This window comes from Triturus cristatus, chromosome 3_2, assembly GCF_964204655.1.
Source record: "Triturus cristatus chromosome 3_2, aTriCri1.1, whole genome shotgun sequence".
Taxonomy (NCBI): domain Eukaryota; kingdom Metazoa; phylum Chordata; class Amphibia; order Caudata; family Salamandridae; genus Triturus; species Triturus cristatus.
In genome coordinates, this window is record NC_140584.1 from 1,079,261,603 (window position 1) to 1,079,285,649 (window position 24,047).

A 24,047-nucleotide genomic window follows, 5' to 3' on the forward strand; every position below is an offset into this window, starting at 1 on the left:
CACAGGCATCACTCTAAACAGGGGAATTTCATAGTAGGCCCACAAGGAAGCAAGCAGCCATTGAATGGATCCAGGTGTTAGCTGAGATCAAAAAGACTGGAGCATCAATAACTGATGCTGGAGACTCCAAATTGGATGCGTTCGACTTGCTAGATCGTCGTGACACGGAGGAGATCTCAGAGAAACTGTGGAAGGTGCTACACTTCACTCCAATGATGACAGATCTCTTGATGTGCCCATATTGTATACAGTATCCTTTCAACTTGCTCTAGTATGCAGATACCTTGGCTATACACTGTGGACCTGGGGGAGGTGGGCTCCAGATGATAGCTTGCCTGCTCGGGGGGGTATATGTTGAAATAATAGAGGGTGCGACAACTTGGATGTATGCCCAATGGACTGTTTTGAGCCCTTCATAATTCAGAGTAATAGTTATTTGTTTCCAAATCATTGCGGGCAGGAGTTGACCATGGTCAATTTATTACATAGTCTGGGATTGTTGAGGATTTTTCAGTTTGTTTGTTCTCTGCTCGCAGTGCATGCAGAGTAGCCCTTGCCACAATGTGAAACATTAAACTATATCCACTACACCATGGTTACTTCTCCTTCTGGGATGGCAGCTGCAGGCTTCTGGGGTGATACCCTTATGGGGAGGACGTCGACAATAATGACATGGTGACACAAGAGTATTGAGTCTTGATGTAGAATGTGAGGGGCATGGGCACACAAGTAAAATGGTGAGGGATCCACATGTATTTGAAATGCTGCCACATACAGTTTGCCTGTCTCCAAGGCATGCATTTGACTACAGGGGAATTATATAAAGTACTCAAGAGATGGCAGGGAGTTATATACGGTACAACATACTCTGGACACACCAGAGGTATCCTGATAAGGGTGGCCCTGGTAACCCCATATACCATGGAACATTCACAGATAGACCCGGTTAGCCGGCATGTAGTTATGGAAGGCACTCATGATGGGGAATTATTGATGTTGGTGGCACTATATTCACCGAACATGGGACAACTTTATTTCTTTCTTCCTTGAGACAAGCATTGTCTCCTAGGTTGTGGTTCTGAGTTTTTAACTGTACCAGATCTGGAATGGGATAGGTTGACACCATCAATCATGGTTGCACAGGTCCACAGCAAGACTAAGCACCTACAACAGTGGGCACACAGTTTATAGGTGGTGGATATCTGGTGGGCTCAGCACCTGCATGTGAAAGAGTACTAGCACTGCTCAGCGTTAGATACACTACATGCCAGAATTGATGTGGCATACTGCAGGGCAACCATGTTGTGTAAATTTCAGCGTACTGAATATCTGGGGCATACACTGTCAGATCATAACCCATTGATGCTTACCCTAACTTGGGGGGCAGCCACGCCACTAAATACCTACATGGCAATTACAACCAGTGGCACTGAATGATGGCCTATTCCATGCACAAATAGGAGTAACTATTGTACAATATTTTACTGATAAGGTGGGGTCTGCTGGAGATGAAGTGATGGAGTGGGATGCATTTAAAGGGGAATTGAGGTGGATGTTTATGGAACAAACACACTTCTGTGGGGGCAGTGGTTGGGGTTGAAAAACTGGATAAAAACAGCAGAAGGCACCTTGGTGGCAAATGAGAAACCACAACATACATTGGTAGATCTTCAAACAGAATATAGGGATGCCCTTACCCGCTCATTGAAGATGTAATTTAAGGAGTATATCAAACGTCAGCATGAGCAGTAGGATAAAATGGGAAGTTTGTTGGCCTGTTGATTGAAAGCAGACATTCAGTAGGTCACTATTGGAGCTATTCGTAATGCCAATGGTCTAGTGGTTAGCTCTCAGTTAGAAATTAATTGATTGGTTGAAGACTATTACAGGGTCCTGTATAAGTATGATATGAGTGTTGAACCAATGACAGCCCTCCGCTATATAGGACATATTGAGATCCCCACTCTCAACCCACTACAGACATATGAGCTAGATGCCCCCTTGACCCAAGAGATAATTAAACAAGCTATTCAGCAGATCGCAAGGGGCAAGACACCAGGCATTGATGGGCTCCCAATTGAGTTTTAGTTTAGTTCAGCTGGCTCCCCGATTATTAAAACTATTTGAGCAAGCAAAGGACCAGGGTTTACTGGCTGATTCTATGGCAGAAGCACTGAAAGGGGTTCTCCCAAAACCATGAAGAGACACACTTAATGTAATATCCTACACCCCCCTCTTGTTACTAAACCTCGAATACAAAACCTTAGGGAAGGTGTTAGCTAACAGGTTGACTTCCCTTTTGTCAAGAGCAGTTCACCTGGATCAAAACGGTTTTATACCTGGCAGGAATAAATTGCTGAATCTCTGAAGATTGTTCAGAACGGGAATGCAGTGCTGGGTGGCCTTCTTAGACATCCAAAAAGCCTTCAATAGCCTGGGATTGGCATATTTAAAAGCAGTGTTAGGTAAGCTGGGCCTAGGGCCAGATTTCCGATGGTGGATAATGTTAGTATACAAGCACCCGCTACCAAGGGTCCACAAAGGGGATCTATTCAGATCAGATATCAATAGAGAGGGACACCAGTCAGAATTGTCCCCTCTCTCCATTGTTATTCATGCTGGCAAAGGAGCCCCTGGTTTGTTCTCTGTGCACATTTGGCCCATAGTGGGTTTTCAACATAAACGTGCAACCTAATATACTGTCCTTGAGCCTGCACCACCATGGACGATGCTCTAATATGTCCCAGAGCAGACCCTGGAGTGCTACCGGATGTGATGCTCTTGTTAAATGAGTTTGGTCGGGTGTCCGGACTGCAGATGAATTGGGACTAGTCAAGCCTATTCCCTCTGCTCCGATCGCTAGAAACACAGTAACAGGAGCTGCCTGGGGTCCAATTGCAGTAGATGTCGGATACCTTTAAATATTTCGGCATGTAAATATATCATACTGAGCTTTATCTAATTGATGGTAATCTGGGATGAGCACTGGCTTCAATTAGATGAGTCTTGCCTTTCTGGCTTCAGTGGTCTTTATGTTCACCGGGTAGGATCTCAATGGCAAAAATCTTAGGGCCTGATGATGAGTTGGGCACAGCGGCCCCCACTCAACGCTGCCTCAGCTGTGCCAAATCCACGCATGAATCACCGACGTTTTACGAGTTGCAAAAGCACAAGTCGTAATATGGTCGGTGGTCCTTTGGCCTTTCCCATGGCGGTGTCTTGTAAACTGGCACCGCAATGGGAACTGCCAAAAAGTTAAAGCACGGCATGGATGGTGACAGCAAAGGTTTCTGAGGCCCTCCCCTCAGTGACGATGGGTAGCGTCACTGATTGCCTTGCATTTGGGTGCTACAGTTTTAATCCCTGAAGCGCCCAGAGTTAAATGTCAATCACTTTATCACTGAATGGGGTATGGTCATTAGTCTCACTGACCCCATCCCACTCTGTGATGACATTGGGACTGCTGCCTTCCCTCATTGGCTGACATTAGGTCAGCCAATGAGGGAAGGCAGCAGTCCCAAGCCTCCTGGGACCTCAAAGGCAGACCTGCAAATAAGTGTGTGTTTTTGTGTGTTTTATATAATGTAATGGTGCATGCGTGCGTGTATGTATGAATGTTTGGTAATGGATGTTGTGGATGGATGTCTTTGTGTGTGTGTGCGTGCGTGTGAATGCATGTCTGGAAGTGTATGCATGTGTGTCCTGTCCAGCCCCCTCCCTCCTAAACTTACCGGACGCTAATGGCTATAGGAGTGATATACAGGGAGGTAGGAAGGTGATCACATCCCAAACCTTCCACTTTGGGCAGCACCACAATGTAGATAGCTAACGGAATCATATCCTATGGACAGCTGTACCTCTGCTGGGATTGAGGTTTGGGCAGACTTAATGGAGGTGAAGATGCTACAATAATTTGAGGACCTGATGACCACCTGGGACCAGGACAGTTCTTCCTATACTCTGCCTTGCACGGGGTTATGGAACAAATGTGGGGCTCAGAACAAGTCTTACCTGAAACTGCAGGACAGTTAGAGATGATCCTAGATACAGAGTGGAAGTACCAATTGGTAATGGGAGTACTGCTAAGGGATCACAGGCTCTTAAAGCCTGATGGGAGGACAGGATTGGGACCGACATACCAATGACCTCATCGGCTTGCTGCCTGAGTTCGGTCGAGACTGTGCGCAGAAATGAAAGGTTATGTTTTACCAAATTCTACTACATACACCACGCTTACTTAACTACGAAAATGATAGGGAAAGTGTACATGGGTGCCCAGTCCACTTGCCCCAGATGCCAAACAGGGGGTACAGGCTTTGACATATGGTACAGATTTGTATAGATGGTATGGACTTGTCCGATCATAGCCACGTTTTGGGTGGAGGTAACACAATGCATTTCTGAAGTAAATGCTTCTATTTTGCCCCTTGATTCACTTAGATGCCTGACGGACAAACGTACGATCACTAAACATACGAAGCACTTGGTATGCTTTCAGATCCTGGCTCTAGTGCTGGTCAAGCGCCATGTAGCTATGGCATGGAAATCTAGCATGGATCCAGTCTTAGACCTCTGATGTAAGGATGTGGTGCAATGGGCTGGAATAGAGATAGCAGTCTGTGAGGATATGAGATTGAGATATGGTACCTGGTTGTAGTGACCGGCTGGTCACTGTTCCAGTGTTTCTACTGTAGGCATTTACCAGCCACTCCCCAGCAGTGGTAACGCAGTGGCAGACCTGGTGTTGTCTCCAGCGACAAAGGGCGATGAGCTGTGTTAGAAATTGGGTCTCTAGTTGGCACAGGTAAGTACCCTTCCTAAGGGACCCTTCTTCCTAGTCAGGGTAAGTGGCATACTCTTTTAAAATTACCCCTGTTCACCCCCTTGGTAGCTTGGCACGAGCAGACAGGCTTATCTCAGAGGCAGTGTGTAAAGCATTTGTGCATGCTTACAGTAATACAGTGAAAACACTACAAATGGACACCACACCAGTTTAGAAAAATAAGTAAAACTTTATCTAAACCAACAAGACCAGAAAATGACAAAAATCCAACATACAATAGTGAAAAAATTGTTATTGTGCAAAATAACCTTTAAATTGCAGGAATAACATGAAAACACAGTTCTTCCAACTTGGTAGCTCCTTTTGGTGCTACCGCGATAAGGAACACAACAGAGTCTAACAATTCCAGCCAACTGTGTGGGTACGGGTTCGCTAAAGTGTCAACGGACTCGGAGACAGTACCTTTCTTGTTTCGGCCAACTCGCCGATGCGATTCAGTCGGGGCAACCGTCGCGATTGCGTTGTGAGATGGAAGAGTTAAAGCATGTGGTGTACTCACAGCTCGGTGCAGGCAGCGGCTCGTTGACGGAGTCGGTGAGACCAAGGCTTGCATTGCAGGATGAGGCGGTCCTCGATGCAGTGCTGACAGGTCACAGTGCTGTGACGGAGGTGGTTGATGTTTGAGTCGGGCATCGACGGAGTCGGTGACGTCTGTGCAGCATGCAGCGAAGCGGTGCGAAGTGCGAAGCCCACAGGACGTGGTTCAAGCAGCGGCTCGTTAACGGGGTCGGTGAGACCAGGGTTATGTTGCAAAGCGAGGGGGTGCTCTCTGCGGAGCCTTCAGTACACAGAATCCTGTGACAGACTCGGCGACAGAGTCGGTTGCCCCTTTCTTCTGCAGTGACTGGAACCAGCGGGACCAGAGACGCTGCCCAGAAGGATGGTGAGTTCTTTGCTCTTCCTGAGACCTCTTGGAGCTCTTCTCCTTGGCAGAGGTTCCTCTTCAAGTCCAAAAGTGATCTAACGTTTTGGATCTGGGCCCCAATATTTAGACAGCAAAATCCTTTGTTCTCCAGTGGCAGAGAAGCCCTGTGCTCAGTCAAAACCAGTTCTGTCCTCTCTGGTGCATCAATACACATCCTGGCAGAGGCACACCGGATGGCTAAGCAAGAAAATACCTACTTTCTAAAAGTATTTTTTTCAAACACTGAATGTAAAAATCGCCCTCACTAAAAGATGCATTTTAGCATTCTGAGTTCAGGCATACTAAACTTTATTTTCCTACCTTGTTCCCAGGGGTAGTTATGTTTATAAGATTTACAAGCATGGGAACAGGTAGCCTTGCAATAGTGAAAAACGAAATTGGCAGTATTTCACTATCAGAACATGCCACACACACCAGAGCATGTCCTGCCTTTCACATACACTGCACCCTGCCCACAGGGGTACCTTGGGCCTACCTTAGGGGTGACTAACATGTAATAAAAGGGAAGGTTAGGGCCTGGCAAGTGGGTGCACTTGCCAGGTCGACATTGCAGTACCAAACTGCACACAGACTCTGCAATGGCAGGCCTGATTTACATTTACAAGCTGCTTATGTGGGTGGCACAATCAGTGCTGCAGCGCACTAGCAGCATTTGATTTACATGCCCTGGACAGACACAGGGCACTGTACTAGGGACTGACTAGTAAATCGAATATCCCAATCATGGAATCATCAATCCATAACAATGATTTGCAAAGGGAGCACTTGCACTTCGGCACTGAACAGCAGTGGCAAAGTGCTCAAAGCATCTAGACCAGCAAAACGAAGTCCAACACCCAGCAAAACTCACAGGAGGCAAAGGCAAAAATACAGGGGAAACCCATGCCAATGATGTCAGGTCTAACAAGCTGGCCGAGTGTTTTACCAGACACGACTCCAAAAGGCTGTCGTGGACAAGGCGATGTGCCTGCCGACCTGGCGGGCGTGAGGTCAGCCAGCTGCATAGAAAGCAAACAAGTAATGCCCCATAGCCGAGAGCATGATGGCGGCGGAGCAAGCATGGCAACTCACTTTCCTGCGGTGAAATAGTGGGTCGCGTAGGGCCAGAAAGGCAGACTGGGCTTGCTCCAGCCCGATTATCCCGAGGCCACATGGACACAGAGTGATGTGGGCCCAGGTAGGCGACAGCATGACTGGAGAAGTGCTAGCCAACTAGTGCACACCGCGGAGAAAAGAAAGGCAGAGGGCTGCATGGTGTGCGTAAGGCAGAGCATGAAAATGAGTGAGGTGTGGCCAGCAGAGCCTGGTGGCGGCTGTGAAGAGCCCCGGAACTCGGCCGGTGATGGTGACGCTGCCTGCGAAGCAAAGGAATGGATGCTCCTACACCAGTGAGAGGCTACACCCCGCAGTGTGTGAGGAAATTCGATTTTTCGATCTCGATCATATTGAGCCGCCATTTTGTGTTCCGCCGCCATTTTGTGTTGCCCTCACTCAGGCAGCACGGCGAACGAGGTCTTTTCTGCTTTTCCTGCGGCATCGTGTCAAAATAGCCTTCTGCCTCTGTTTACGAACTGGTGTCAGGGACTGGCCGAGTCCACTAATCCCTGTCTGGTTAGACTAATCCCTGTCTCAACTATCTGTTGGTTCACACTATTCTTTCCTGACTTTATCTTATCTTCTGGCCTTCGCTGTTCTCTGCTCGTATTCTCTCGTTTCACAACTGTCCTCCAAAGCACACAAATGTATCTTGCCATCTGCAAGTCAGTTACAGACACGTTAATGAATTAACCTGTGGGGAGGGGTGACAAACACAGTTGGAGGAGAGGCTTCTTCGGGTTACTCGATATCGTATTTCCCAAGCTCTTTCCATTGATAATGCCTTGTTTTTTAACTTCTCTTACTGGTTCTTTATGTATGTATTGGGAGTGTTCTGGGTTAATCTGTATGTCATCCATGTACTACAAAAGATTGTGCGCCACGGAGTGAAGTGGCAGTCTCCTAAGAACATACTGAGTGTACTTCTGGGACAACTGTACTTAGCTGCAGCTAATAAACCTGATCTTCTACGCCCAACAGAGTGTCCTGTGTCTCTGTTAGATAAAGCATGTGAACCCAGGAGATTAAGGCATACCCTGCACCGCCAGGCCCAAAAGGTTCTGGTTCTTCAACTGGCGCCCAACGTGGGGCGGCTTCAGAGGTAGTGGTTCTGCTGCTTTGCTATGCTGAATGTTATGCTCTATGATGAACTGCAATCTCGGACAGGAATCAAAAGTTCTCGCATTGCAAAGTTTTGCATGTGCGGGTATTTTTATGGTTGCCGAGAGACCCCGTGTGATTACGCCTCACCAGATTCAAATTCCACCAGCCGCCCCTGCCTACTGCTGAGCTATGTGCCACGTCATTCCCAGGAAATGCTCAGAATACCACTCAGTCAGGAATGATGTAAGCAAGTCTGATCATGCAATAAAGCGGTGTTCTGTTGATTAAGGTCAGTGCCCATCGGTCGGTGTGCCTTAGTGACGGTAGGCAGCGTAAGCTCACAGAGGGTCGGATAATATGAATGACTGTTGTAGAATCCACGTGTGTCTGTATGTGTCTATATATTTAGCTCAGTGCATGTGTGTCTATATATGCATTGTATATGTGGCGCTGTGTGCATTGGCTGTAAACTACAGGCGTTATAGCAAGCAGGTGCTCCTCAAATAGTCAGATCTTTTGGTTTTGCCAGTGCTTGTTTCTCTTCCCAGTACTATTTTAGGTTATTCGAAGCTATGTATTGTTAGTTATCAATGGCGGAAATGTATCCTTGTTAGCTTTTTGCCCGTGTTGTTGTTTCGTCCCTCCCCACCGCTTCTCTGCAGATTCCTTGTTTCTTTCTTCATTCACCCCCCTAGTGGTAGTAGAGGCTCATACCTGTTATTGTCAAGCACGGGGACTCGAGGCATGGTTGCACGCGAGCAGTGTTGCCATTGGTTGAACCTCAGCACACTACAATGTCTATGCATGGCTGGATCCTTGAATGTTGCCCCAGGCACACCGTGTAGAAATGAGCGGCATCATTCACATGCTCACTGCCTCTACTATGCTTGTGAATAATACTAAAATGTCACTCAAAGCTCAATGAACAGAGTTTACAAAAACAAGGCTGAGAATTCTAAAACAAAAAGCAAATACACTGCCACTTGTCCCTCTCGAATGTAAATGCCCGCCTTCGCACCATTGGCCAGAAACCCTACGCCAGCAGGCGCCGTGGGTTTCAGTAGGCGCATTGCACCAGTCTGATCTGTGCCACACTGGCATGGTGCATCCAGGGAGTAACAAATCACACACCCTCGCACAGTCCAAGGCCGCATTAAACTGTATCAGGGACATCTTGATAACTTCGCCAATTAAATTAGACAAAAGAGGATGATATCGCTGCCTCGAGACATTTATTTCACCGCCGGAGACAGGTTCCGAACGGAGTTTCTGTGTGGAACGCCAGGCGCACAGCGACCCGGAGGCCCGGAGAGGAGCACGTTGGGCAGGGGCACCGTACATTGCCACTCGCCTCCTTCCCATGTCATTTGATTATATGTGTCACTGTGGTCTCACTTTTACATTGTTGTGATTATTAACACGAATTCTCATTGTTCGCTCAGATCGTCCAAATATCCGTAACCCCGTGTTGATATATTTCAGACACTTTGTAGTTCTGCTTTTCCCCTCGATTACCTTTCCATTGCCATTTCAAAAACATCGAAGCGGCTGCACATGTAGATTCCTCGTCTCCACGACTTACCTCTTAAGTGATTAACGATGGAGGCAGAGTGTAGAGATTCAGGGGGAAAAGTCATGATGCGACAGTGGTTCTCGGCCGGGAGGAGCCTTCCTCTGCTGGACAAGAAACTGACCGATGGGCGCCAGCTTCCGCAATTCAATCAGACGAGGCTCGTCGTATGCATCCTACCGCAGAAGGAGCCCCCTGGGTAGCATTTAAAGTGCTGAGTACACGCCCTACTCACTCACAGGTGAGCTCCTTCGTGTCTTTATCTGTCTAGGCACGTTCCGCTGAAAATCGTGGAGTCCCCCTCTCACCTGTGGCACTTGCATTAGTTAAGGTGGAACTCCTATGATGTTAAATTGAAGACTTGTGGCACAGGGTGAGCAGGGTGTATGTGTCGATTGCATACCCACTGAGTGGGCTCCTGCCAAGGGCATCAGGGGCTACCAGAGCACAATGGCTAGTGTCTTATGCTCACCTGCCCCCTTCAGTGTTGGCACAGCAAGCTGGTAATCCCACTGAGTGGGGAATGTGGCCCTGGTCATTCTGAAGTCAGAGAGCATGCAGAAGGTTGATGCACATCTGTAAGCATGAACCAACTAACCACTGCAGAAACTCACTGTGGATCCTAGGTGGGTGTCCACCTTTCCAACCTAATACACACACTTTAGGGCTCAGACCTTCACATTGCGCTGTGCTCATTTGAATGAGCCCTGTGGCGCCTTAAAGACTTGTGGGGCCACAGTCTGTCACCAGTGTTCCTCCTTTCTCCTCAGTCACCAACCTCACCCCCACTAAATTATGAATGGCCCCTCATGATCATCTTCCTCTCTTTGGTTCACTTTCGCTCTCATAATCTGCAGATATGTGTCTGATTTTTCAGCATTGGGAGATAGTTCTAAATTTACCATCTCTTTTTTTATCAAGCAAAGATGGGTCACCCTCAGGCTTCAGATTTGATGGGACTTTTGGGCTTCACGATGGACGGATTTGGGCCCTAACAGCCGTGCAACCGCCCTGCGACGTTTAAGGAACACATTTTTTGTTATTCCAGTGAAAGATAAAGGTAAGTGGAACTGTATAAAGCAACCGTCTGTCCTATACTTTTACTCCTCTTCAGCATAAGCACTCTTTTATAAGTGATGGAGCAAAAAACAGGGGTTGCACCATGCAGAGGATTGGTGCAAATTTTGAATCCCAGCTATATACGAGTGACAGAAATTTTGACTCAACTTTAGGTTTTACGTCATCAGTTCAACAACATATCGATAATAGTGAAGCTAATTTTTCCCCACAAAAATGACAGAGTAGCAGATTAGCAAATTACAAACTCAAATTATTCAAATTTTTATAAATCAATAATCACCTGGTTAATTGATAAATCAATATGGCCCAAGCAGGTCAAAGTAGCAAATACAAAGCCAAGTTATCTAAAGATAATTGTAGGCAAATCATGATAGATTCCCCTGAAGGGAATTTGCCTACCACAAAGCTAAGGCTTCAGAAGTGCAATCAGGGAAGTTCCAGCAGCCGGGGACAGCAAAATAAAGGCTCCAAGGCAGAACCAAATTAGGGCTCCAATAAGACAAAGGAGAAAGGTGTTTGCTAGAGAGATAAACCACATGTGTAAGAAATAAAGTAAGGATAGGGTCTCAAAAGAGGCAGAGAGGCACCCTCTTTCAGAGGTGGACAGAAGCAAATCTAATTGCTTAGCTCAGTAACAAAATTATATCTTGAAATTCAAGAAGATAGACGCTCCTTACGGTTAGCAGAAAGAACCAATAACAACTAAACAGTCACAAAAAACCCTGTGTTTGCCCTCTTCTCATGACTCATGCAATGGAAGATTTCATATTTGTTGTATTCATAGATATTGTGCAAAGGAGGGACATCTCAGCCGTTGCGTCTACTTGTGTTAGGATTGAGTGTTCAGCTTGTTGAAAAAAAATCCATGGCCTTTCCACAGAGTCTAACAATAACTGCACAGTTCTGAATGTACACACTGCTGGAACATGGCTTCTGAAACAAGAAAATGATTATGCACATCAAGCAGAAACACAAGATTTCATTTAAAATGGGGCCTAGAATGACTATGGGTAATTTGCCTTTCGACCTAAACACTTTTCCTCTGACTGATCCAATGTTTGATATGTGATTGGTGCAGGTACGGCCTGGACAACTCCTCTGGGTGTTGCTGGAGAGACATGTCTGAATAATTATGCCAATTTGTAAAAAAAGCTCAAAAAGTTATTTGAGAGACTAGATTAGGAAGCTTCTGCCGAGTATGCGCGGTATGAGACCTCTCTTTGAAATTCAGAAGTACTGACCTATTGCACACAGTTTTGCAAGCTTGCTACTGAGACCACTGAATGCACTCAGCTGACTTTATTCTGGACAAAGTTGAAATGTTAAATCAAGGGCATTACGTGCATATACATTGTGGAGACATATGTATTGACAATTTAGGTTGCCATGGGCTGTTATATATATAAATCTTCATATGTGTGCGGGGACAGTTGAGGACTTTCTAACAGGGCAAACAGGGCAAGGATTCTACATACTAAGTATTGTAAGCAGCCGTTAGTTATTAGACAGAATTGTTTCAGCATGACTATTTCTACATAACATACACAACCGCAATGGACCGCACTCCGCTAGCTCCTCCTCCGGGTCGCCCCAAGGGAAGCTGGTACATGAAGTTCTTGAGTGGTTCACCCCAGTGGGTGAAAGTAAGTACTTGTTGAACTGATGATCTCTGATGGAGTTCTTGAGTGGTTCACCCCAGTGGGTGCAAGTAAGTACTTGTTGAACTGATGATCTCTAGACCCGATACATGTCCCGGGTTTTAAAATATCGCCCGAGACATGGCTCGGGTTTCGGGATAACTTCCCTCCTCAGTAGAGAAAATAGTTAGGGGTGGAAGAGAGGGCCGCCAAACAACCGTCAAGGGCCTCCGTGCCCGCACAGGCACGCAGGTGCGTCGTCCAGGAGCTCGTCAGCCCAAAGCTCGAAGGAGCCATCTTTATAAACAACCGCAATGGACCGCACTCCGCTAGCTCCTCCTCCGGGTCGCCCCAAGGGAAGCTGGTACATGAAGTTCTTGAGTGGTTCACCCCAGTGGGTGAAAGTAAGTACTTGTTGAACTGATGATCTCTGATGGAGTTCTTGAGTGGTTCACCCCAGTGGGTGCAAGTAAGTACTTGTTGAACTGATGATCTCTAGACCCGATACATGTCCCGGGTTTTAAAATATCGCCCGAGACATGGCTCGGGTTTCGGGATAACTTCCCTCCTCAGTAGAGAAAATAGTTAGGGGTGGAAGAGAGGGCCGCCAAACAACCGTCAAGGGCCTCAGTGCCCGCACAGGCACGCAGGTGCGTCGTCCAGGAGCTCGTCAGCCCAAAGCTCGAAGGAGCCATCTTTATAAACAACCGCAATGGACCGCACTCCGCTAGCTCCTCCTCCGGGTCGCCCCAAGGGAAGCTGGTACATGAAGTTCTTGAGTGGTTCACCCCAGTGGGTGAAAGTAAGTACTTGTTGAACTGATGATCTCTGATGGAGTTCTTGAGTGGTTCACCCCAGTGGGTGCAAGTAAGTACTTGTTGAACTGATGATCTCTAGACCCGATACATGTCCCGGGTTTTAAAATATCGCCCGAGACATGGCTCGGGTTTCGGGATAACTTCCCTCCTCAGTAGAGAAAATAGTTAGGGGTGGAAGAGAGGGCCGCCAAACAACCGTCAAGGGCCTCAGTGCCCGCACAGGCACGCAGGTGCGTCGTCCAGGAGCTCGTCAGCCCAAAGCTCGAAGGAGCCATCTTTATAAACAACCGCAATGGACCGCACTCCGCTAGCTCCTCCTCCGGGTCGCCCCAAGGGAAGCTGGTACATGAAGTTCTTGAGTGGTTCACCCCAGTGGGTGAAAGTAAGTACTTGTTGAACTGATGATCTCTGATGGAGTTCTTGAGTGGTTCACCCCAGTGGGTGCAAGTAAGTACTTGTTGAACTGATGATCTCTAGACCCGATACATGTCCCGGGTTTTAAAATATCGCCCGAGACATGGCTCGGGTTTCGGGATAACTTCCCTCCTCAGTAGAGAAAATAGTTAGGGGTGGAAGAGAGGGCCGCCAAACAACCGTCAAGGGCCTCAGTGCCCGCACAGGCACGCAGGTGCGTCGTCCAGGAGCTCGTCAGCCCAAAGCTCGAAGGAGCCATCTTTATAAACAACCGCAATGGACCGCACTCCGCTAGCTCCTCCTCCGGGTCGCCCCAAGGGAAGCTGGTACATGAAGTTCTTGAGTGGTTCACCCCAGTGGGTGAAAGTAAGTACTTGTTGAACTGATGATCTCTGATGGAGTTCTTGAGTGGTTCACCCCAGTGGGTGCAAGTAAGTACTTGTTGAACTGATGATCTCTAGACCCGATACATGTCCCGGGTTTTAAAATATCGCCCGAGACATGGCTCGGGTTTCGGGATAACTTCCCTCCTCAGTAGAGAAAATAGTTAGGGGTGGAAGAGAGGGCCGCCAAACAACCGTCAAGGGCCTCAGTGCCCGCACAGGCACGCAGGTGCGTCGTCCAGGAGCTCGTCAGCCCAAAGCTCGAAGGAGCCATCTTTATAAACAACCGCAATGGACCGCACTCCGCTAGCTCCTCCTCCGGGTCGCCCCAAGGGAAGCTGGTACATGAAGTTCTTGAGTGGTTCACCCCAGTGGGTGAAAGTAAGTACTTGTTGAACTGATGATCTCTGATGGAGTTCTTGAGTGGTTCACCCCTTAACATAGAAGATTGTGTGCACCAGATACTAACTTATGTGCATGTGCTTGTTTTGCTTCAGAGGATACTGTATCTATACATTTATCTATATCTATATGTTTATATATTTAGAAACATATAAACATAAAGGTTTCACCACAGTACAAAGGCTGCAGGTAGCATGATCTTTAGCAAACCTTGGTTATTTTAAGTGAATAGTGTTTCGGGCAAGTTTTGCACAGAATGTACTCATCCGTAGTTGATGATTTTTAATACTCTTCGGTGTATTTCTCATGTGTGTGGAAGAGTAAACGCCCTCCAAGGAGTAAACTCTTTTTACAGTACCCACTTTTCTACTCATATCCATTTCATTTCTTGATGTAGGTTCAGTGACTGTGAGTGGTTTGATACAGGTAAAGACTGCCAGTAGTGAGGCACTAGTTATGTAACAGGGCTTAAGTATCTGTAAAACATGGTTTTCCCTGAACAGTTGGACATCGATTGAACACTGTGTGCAGTACAGGTTAACCATTTATCTGTGGTTGATAATCAACATAAGATCGGCTACCTATGAAGTGTATGGTATATGGGTCAATGTTGCATATAACATTAACTTGCTTTACCTATGGGGGTTGAATGTGTGATAGCAGTAATATTGCTTCACATTATTCTAAGCTATTTTGCACTTTCTTTAATAGCTCCAATACCATTCTAGTTTCTAGAGTAATGTGTACATAAGAAGCTTGCATGATGTCATCACTGATGTTATTTGAGATGTGATAAAGGCTATCATAGAACATATCATAAGTGATCCAATATGTGCGGCCATAAGCAGTGCATGGAGGAGGCGTAGGTTGCAATTAGTTCTGCTATCACTGGTGAATTTCTTTTTTCTTTTTTATTCAAAACGTTAATGTTAATGTTATCACTGACTTATTCCTCTAACTATAACGTCACTTTAACATTTTTTCAGTGAATATACATACATATATATATATAGATATAGATAGATGTATGTATAAGAATTTTTATTTCCTTTTTTAGTAGAAACATATTTCCCTGTTTCCATAGCAAGACTCACCTTCATAGAGCAAGTACTGGGTTAAGGAAGACAGGCGAGGATGTAATTTTAATGGCAATGTTCATTATAGAAGACTCGATGTGATTAGATTAATATAATAGTATTCCATTTGTCTCCACTGCAATTATATGTATCTATGTATGCATGTAACCCTATCCGTACAGAGTGACCCTAATCCGTTGTGAAGCGAGCTCTGACACAGTTCATTCCTTCACTGCTCGCTTCATTACTCCCACCATACTGTACTCAGGTCTTTTTAGTTTGTTCCCATATCCAAACATAAGTCACTGTCACATGTGGATGGAGGTGAAGGGTCAGGGGCCGAAACACATTTGAACAATTTACTGTTTACCGCTTCGAATAATGCAAAAGGCCAGAAAGTGGTACTGGTAAAAAACAAAGAAAATCCACATAATTGAAACACAGCTTCTGGAATATTTATGGAGAGTCATATGCACTTAACTTCTCTACTGTAATTTTTGGTTTGAACATTTGTATAGGCCCACAATGTGAAGAAGTTTTCTCCTTTCTAAAGATAAACATCAAGGGGCCGATTCCGATACCGGCCGCAAAACGAACCGACTGACACGGACCCGGACCCAATACCGACAGACACGGACCAGCGCCGTACGACCCGTGCAGTACGATGCAATGCGAGTGAATTACAACCGACACTTACTGAATACAAGCCGAACGACCGACCGTAGGGAAAATAGTGATCCGGCCGGAAAACCGACGCAAATTTCACCGACTGACACAAACGGGACAGACCCGTACCCGCGATGTCCAATCCGCGCAGTACGATGCAATGCGTGTATATCCAGACCGACTCACACGGAGATCAAGCCGCACGACCGACGCACACAGAAAACCAGGCACACAAGCAATAGAGACCTTCGCGACCGACGCGTATCAAACACAGAAGATAGATAGCGTGAACGAGGCGGAGAAGCCCGCACGAGACAACAGCAACATCCGTTTCCGTCACATGAACGTCTCCTTCATCCCTACAAAACCCAAAGAAAAAAGACAAAAAAAGGACCAAACAAGCAATGACAAAGCCGATAAATATCAAATAAAAAAACATGGGACAAAGACACACCCACAACTCCAACTATATAAAGGACTACAATCACTACCATCATCCCTTGCAAACAGGAGACACAGCCAGCAGCAAACACCATTACACAGCAACCACTGACACAACTCACACATCACACAACCCACACACCATCAGCACCTCATCCAAAAGCACACACACATACAGCCAGCAAAACCAACACTAACCCACCCTCACTTGCACCCTCACACACACATCCCTCACCACCACCACCCATCAACATGCCCCCAAAGAAGAATCCAAAGTTCACAGATAGTGAGTTAGAAGTGCTGGTAGACGATATCATCAGAGTAGAGCCACATTTGTTTGGTACATTGGTCCAAAGGACCCCCATGTCACAGAAAACAAAGATGCGGGCTAGGATTGTGAACAAGGTGAACGCCCAAGCTAGGCTCTGTTGTGGGGAGCACAAGGCCATGGTGGGAAATGGCCAACCATAAACACCTGGACTGCACAGTCAGCCATCTTGCCATTGCTGTCACACCCACTCACAGGGAAGCAGAGTCAAGAGGAAGGAAGTATGGGCATTCTGGGAAGAGGGGTGTAGCCAAGAGTGTGATGGGAGTCGCAGTCACAGAGAATCTACACCCACCCACATGGCCCAGCAAGCTCACACTGAACCATGCTCGCCTCACAGGGAGTGGGAAGGGACTGACAAGATGTCTGATACTGGACTCTGTTGTGGGGAGCACAAGGTCATGCTGGGAATTGGCCAACAACAATATCAAACTCTGTCCGTGACAAGCTGGGAAAAGCAGTGTACAGGCAGGCATCTGTTCGAAAAGTAGAAAATGTCATGTTTGTGAACCATCAATGCATGTAGAAACATAACTCACATCGTGTGTCTCTTACAAACACAGGTGGTGCTGGGCACCCAGCACAGAATGATGAGGATTCCCCAAACCAGACTCATGCGGACATTGAGCTCTCTGGTCTGACTCTCTCTCTGTCCTCTTCGGATGACGACGACCAACCTGCCACCTCCGGTGTGAGGCATCATGCAGCACCAGCAGCATCAACATCTGTACCCCCTGTACCCACGCCTCCAGCATCTGTACACCGACAGGGCACCACCGCCAACACGGACAGACCAAGGCCAATGAACACCCACAGCACAGGGACACAGGACCCCCAGGAATCTACAGTGAACACCACCAGCAACACCACCCAAGGGGTCCTGCCCGGGTCCTGATGGTGTGGATAGGGGTGCTGGGAGGGGTGGGAGGCAGAGGGCGTGCCTTGCAGAGGGGTCTGGACTGCATGATGACTCCCACCTGGCACGCACCCTAGATGCGTACCAGGATAGCACCGGAGGATTTGGCCAGGTAGTGGGGATCCTCAAGGACATGCAACACGAGCAGATCGCCCACCATGCCCGCATGGAGGCCAAGTGGGATGCCCTTACTGCGGTGCATCGGGGCATACTCCAAAGCCTCCGCCAGATCAACACCAACCTGTCCACACCTCCCTGGGTGGCCACAACATCTGTCGCAACACCATCTGCCAGCACCACAGGAAGGGAAGAGGACTCTGGCGGAGAGTCCCCTGCACTGCAGAGGCCTGCACATGAGGATCCCCCCTCCCGGAAGAAGAGGGGTCGTCCGAAGAAGGACATGTGAGAGGCAGATGTCTCAGCATATCCCCCAGGGACTCTAAACCTGTTCTGGGTAATGTTCTTTGTGTGCAACCCATTCACCTTGTCCAATCGCACACAACTCGCCCACATGACATGGAGGGTTCATGTTGGGCCAATGTAGCAGGTGACTGTGGACTTTACTCTGGACATCTCATCTACTAGCACTTCCAACTCTAATGTGAACTTTGGATTCCAAAAACAATGTACAGCACCCGCCATCCTATGCAATTCCCTCACACATGTTTGAAAATAAACTCACCAGTACACCATACTTGCCTCTGTTGTGATTCCAACTTGTCATGTTCAGGGACATGTCGATCTGCTACACAACACAGTGCATGCCAAATACTGCAACAATGTGACCAACGTAAGGTGAGTCATGGTGTTGTGACACATGTGAGGGAGACGCACCACAACACATACTCACCATGGCCATGTTACTCATGACACACAATGATGTTGACCTGAAACACATTGGCATGCACAGACACAGCACCCAACCCAGTCAGTGGTAACAAGTCCTCAGGTGAGGCAAGCAGATGTCACTCAGATGTAGGAAGACAGACAACACACATAACAAAGCGTAGCACGGTTCATTACGCATCAGCAACACGTTTATTCCACAATAGTTGCACGGTAATTCCACTTAACAGTGGACACAGACTCACAAAGTGTTGGAGAATTGAAGTCCAGGGATGTGTGGTACATCAGTTGATGAGAATTGACAACTTCCACACTGGTGTTGGCTTCTGGGTGTTGGGGGTCAGTGTTGACCAAACAACAGGCAAAGTACCCTGGGAAGGACAGACACAAGACACAGTCAAAAGCACAGCAGAACAGGAGAGAAATGCAATACACATGCACAAAACATGTCGCAAGAAACCTACACAAAAACAAGTTAGCAGTACTACCCTATTGTAGAGTACACACCACCTTAATGGACACATCACTGCACGCATCCAGTCAAGTGGCACACAGACACACTCAGAGCGCAACAGAGCTGCCACAACACATTCCAGGCTACCTCCATACATTCACATGACAACACTTGAAACTCACATTCAGCTGAAGAAGTTGTTGATGAGCTGTGAGCGGACGTCACCCTCATCCTCATCATCACTGGCATCTTGGTCCAGCCCGGGATCCTCCACAGGTGCCGGCGGTTGATCATCGTCATAGTCATCCTGGCCTCATTCCACACTGCCATGTTGTGTAGCATGCAGCATACAAGGATTATTTTGCACACCTTTGCAGGCTCATATAGGTGGGCCCCACCGGTCTTGTCCAGGCAGCAAAAGCAGCTTTTAAGTAGGCCACATGTCCGCTCAATCACCCTCCTGCTCCGACCATGTGCCTCATTGTAGCGCAGCTCGGCTGGTGTCACAGGGTTCCTGAGGGGTGTCAACAACCACGGCACCCACACACACAAAAATGAACAAGTAGCTGAGTTTTGAAGGATTGCGGATTCCAACATTGACTAACACACACAATGGGAAACAATCAGTACACACCAACAAGCCAGGCATGCTGAACTGGCATCTGTGACATCAGCGTTGCAATGCGACTACTCCTCATAATGTAGGCATTGTGCGCAGAACCAGGGAACCGTGCACACACATGTGTGATAGACATGTCAGCAAGACATACCACCAGAGCATTGATGGAGTGGTAGTGCTTCCTGTTCCAGTATGCCTGCTCATGTGCCTGTGGTGGTATCAGGGCCACATGTGTCCCATCAATAGATCCAATGACGTCCGGCATCCTCCCCAGTGTATAAAAGGCATCCTTTATCTCCGGGAGTTCAGCTGGGATAGGGAACTTGATGTAAAGGTCTAAGAAATGCAACATCCCCACCAAGAAATTGCGTAGCACCCGACTAACATCGTTTGCGACATACCACCAGCAGTAGCCACAGTGTACTGGAAGGTACCAGTAGCAAAGAAGTGCAGGGATGCCATCACCTTCACCTCTGGGGTCAGTGCTGTAGGGTATGTCCGGCCAGGTAGCAGATGTGGCGCTAACTGCTCCGCCAACTCCTCAATCAGTGGCCTGGTGAAGTGGTACCGTCTGATGCAGTCGCGTTCCTGCATGGTTGCAAGGTCTGGGAACGGTCGATGGACGGCTGGTGCCCTGCAGTACAGAGATGCACAACGGAAGATTGTAAGTTCATCCACCCATGTGGCCATGACCAGGCTCAATCGCACATGATAGATCATGACATTACACAATGTACTGAGGTGTGTGCTGTTGTGCATGGACACATATGTAACTTACATGACCACCACCTCACATCTCAATTCCACATGTCCACATGAGTCCCATGTAGTGCAATGGCCAATCATCTTGCTGTGTCACCCAATCTATGTACTGCTGCAACGTTCCAAACACACACCACAGTGACTAGTGAGGCCTGATGTCTCCCAGGCTTTTCAGATCTTTGCCATGCAGAAACCCAGGGTCCCTGTATTGCCACATCGACACTGGCATGGACATAGCATATCACGTACACACCACAAAGCAAGAGTAAGTCCCACAGGTAGTGGCCACTGTTGTTCCTGCTGCCCTACATGTATGTCTCTTAGACACACACACACCATCAAGGTTGATGTATATACCACATGGATGTGGAGACTGCCACCCATTGGGCACATTTGATCAGACACATCTGAGACACAACATGCACACAGACTGTGGGTGCACATCAGTATTGTGGCTACAGGTCTCACTGTGACATACATGCCATCAGCCCCTGGACTCAGGGTGTATGTGACATGCCCCAAACATATCCAACATGAAACTGTGTCCGTGACTCATGCCCATTACTGTACAATTGCACATCACAGTGGTAATGTGCACAACACACAAAGGATTCTGCCCCCATGTACACGTGCACAGCCTGGGAGTGGCTGCACAAAAGCGCCACCCAACAAACCAGATGTGGCCCCCCAAACACCCAGGAAATGCAGCCTTACATGCCATGGGACACTGTGTGGCCAATGCTGTAGTGTGGTAGGTGTGCACAGGTGTCCCTGGCCAGTAAATGTGTGTTGCATCCGTAGAATAGTCTCACCAAGGAGCTCTGACGCGGGTGACAATGCGTACGCATTGCACGGTTCATGAACGAGCCGTGCATATGCTTTGTGATTGAATGCAATAAGGTCCGACGCGGGTGACAATGCGTATGCATTGCACGGTTCATGACCGAGCCATGCGTAAGCTTTGTCATTGAATGCAATGAGGTCCGACGCGGGTGACAATGCGTACGCAATGCACGGTTCATGACCGAGCCGTGCGTACGCTTTGTCATTGAATGCAATGAGGTCCGACGCGGGTGACAATGCGTATGCATTGCACGGTTCATGACCGAGCCGTGCATACGCTTTGTCATTGAATGCCATGAGGTCCGACACAGGTGACAATGTGTACGCATTGCATGGTTCATGGCCGAGCCTTGCGTACGCTTTGTCATTGAATGCAATGAAGTCCGACGCGGGTGACTATCATGCATACGCGTCGGGCAGGCATGGTCCGAGACAGGCGTACCCCTTGGCCATTGAATCGTATGGAGACGGGTGCATGTGTATTTTCAAAATACACGTTGTACAGTCAGTTGAATGAGCCGGGCGCACCCATTGGCTCCGGACTGTCATGGAGGCGGATGCGGATTCAAAACTTGTACGAGTTGTGCACTGGAAATTCAGTTGGATGCCTACAATAATGTTGCAATTTCAAGTGTTTCATGAAGGTGAAGATTTGAACGATGCGGAAGGCGTGTACGAGTCTTACATTTAAATGGATTGGCCAGATTCATAGAATGCAACCGTGTTGGACCTATCACTTTAGACACATGGCACAGATTCTGCCTCTGCAGCACAGATATATGGCTGGCTAGCCCCCAGGGAGCTCACATGCCTGCACTACATGCTACTGGACCACATCCCTGCTATCACTGCTGCTGTCACTGCATCCTCTGGCTCCTGCTATGGCACATACTCTGGAATGGGCCCCAGCCTTCACTGAGGAGGAGAACCAGGCCCTGCTGGACAGGCTCCTTCCACAGCACAGCAAGCTCTATGGGAAACCTGGGGAGCAGGTGAGTGTGCAGTCCACTGCCTTCCTAATTATGCATGTTGTCTGACTAGCAGGACCAGCAGTGTGTACACCAGTGGCAAGCATTCTCACTGACTACTTTCATGACCCAAAGTGTGTAGGTACATGTAATGAATAGGTGTCCTGCTGCTAAAGTGCATTGGTGCAAGCTTAAACTATCCAGGCATTGTTAACATGTCAGACATGCAGGTGATTTTTCCTTCCTCATGGTTGCACTACCTGTGTAACTCATTTCCCTTTGTGGTGATGACATGTATATCCAAATGTGTGCTGCACAAATCTGGGGCATGTGTGTTAATGTACTTTTCACTTTGTCATCCTCACAGGTTGATGCCCACCAGAAGCAGGAGATCTGGCTGACCATCGCCCAGGCTGTTCGTTCGGTGAAGGTCTACAAGCGCCGGATCCGCAACTGCCAGAAGAGGTGGCAGGACCTTCAGGGTTGGACCCGGAGGATAGCTAGAGTCCAGCTGAAGCGGTCACCTCCACGCAGGAGGGGCGGACACCGGACCCTGACCCCCCACATGCTCTGGATCCTGGCGGTGGTCTTTCTGGACCTGGATAGGCAGCTGAAGGCCTGACAGCAGCAGGAAGGGGGTAAGTCCATGCCTAATCTGTGTACTATGTCTGACATGCCAATTGCAGTCTTTTGGCCTGGTCACACTTCCACATTACGTAGGTCTTGTAGTCCAATACTCAGGTCCCTTAATTGTGTGATGCACCCTCCTCATCTGTTCCACAGGTGTGGCCCCTACAGTCTGATGCTTGTGTCACTGGGTCACTGTGTCCCTGCAGTCAGCTATGCTTCATCTACCGGACAGCATCTGTTTCCGTGACTCTGGTGTGTGTTTCATGGGTGGGTCAATTGTTTACCCAATGCCTGAGATCTGACATGTGATCTGTGTGTGCCCTTGAGATGTGTTCCAATTGCTGGTCTGACTGACCACATGTGGCTGGGGTATTCCAAACAAACCCATGCAGCAGGTGACTCCAATTTTTGGGGCCTCAGAAGTATGTATATCAAGTATGTCACACTTGCTTAGCCACCTGACTACTGTCCAGGGCCAAACACTGTTTCATGTAGACCTGGCCAGTCATGCCTCCTCAAGGGCATTTAGAAACACTCTGCAATCCCACTCCTGTGTATCAAATAACAGGTTGTGCTTAGTGACATGTGCCCTCAGGTCTCTGCCTCTGTGTCATTAGGGTGTGGCTTGTTGTTACGAACAACTGGGGTGTCCATGATTCAGAGGGTCAGCATGACATCTGAGATGTGACTGTGAGAGACAAGACCTGTGTGACATATAGGTGTGTGATCATCTGACAGCGCACAATGGAGTATGCAACTGTGTCCTTCATGCAGCTGGGTTACATGCATGGCAGACTGTGATGTGTTAATGTACAGGGAGTTGTGTTTGCAGAGACTCATGTGTCTGATTTGCATGATGTGTGGTTTTCTGGGTCCTGTATATGTTGCTTGCAGGGGATGGGCAAGTGCGTCGGTCATCTGCAGAGTTAGATTTACCCCTGAGCTAGGATTGTGAGTCAGTGCATATTGTTGTTGTCTGGATGCCCTTTGACAGGAGACAATGTTGACTGACTTTCTGGGCATCCCAGTGCCATGGCATTTAACTTGCTATGAGTGATCCTGCATTGTGTTCAAGTGTGCACTGTTGGACAGGCCACACGAAGGGCTTGCTCCCTCCCCGCATGACAGGGCCTAAGCCCCGGCCCGCCAGGCGTGACCCACACGAATCACCCGCACTCCGTCTCCCGACGGAACTCCTGCCCCCGGACCGCCATGTATCACAGGACC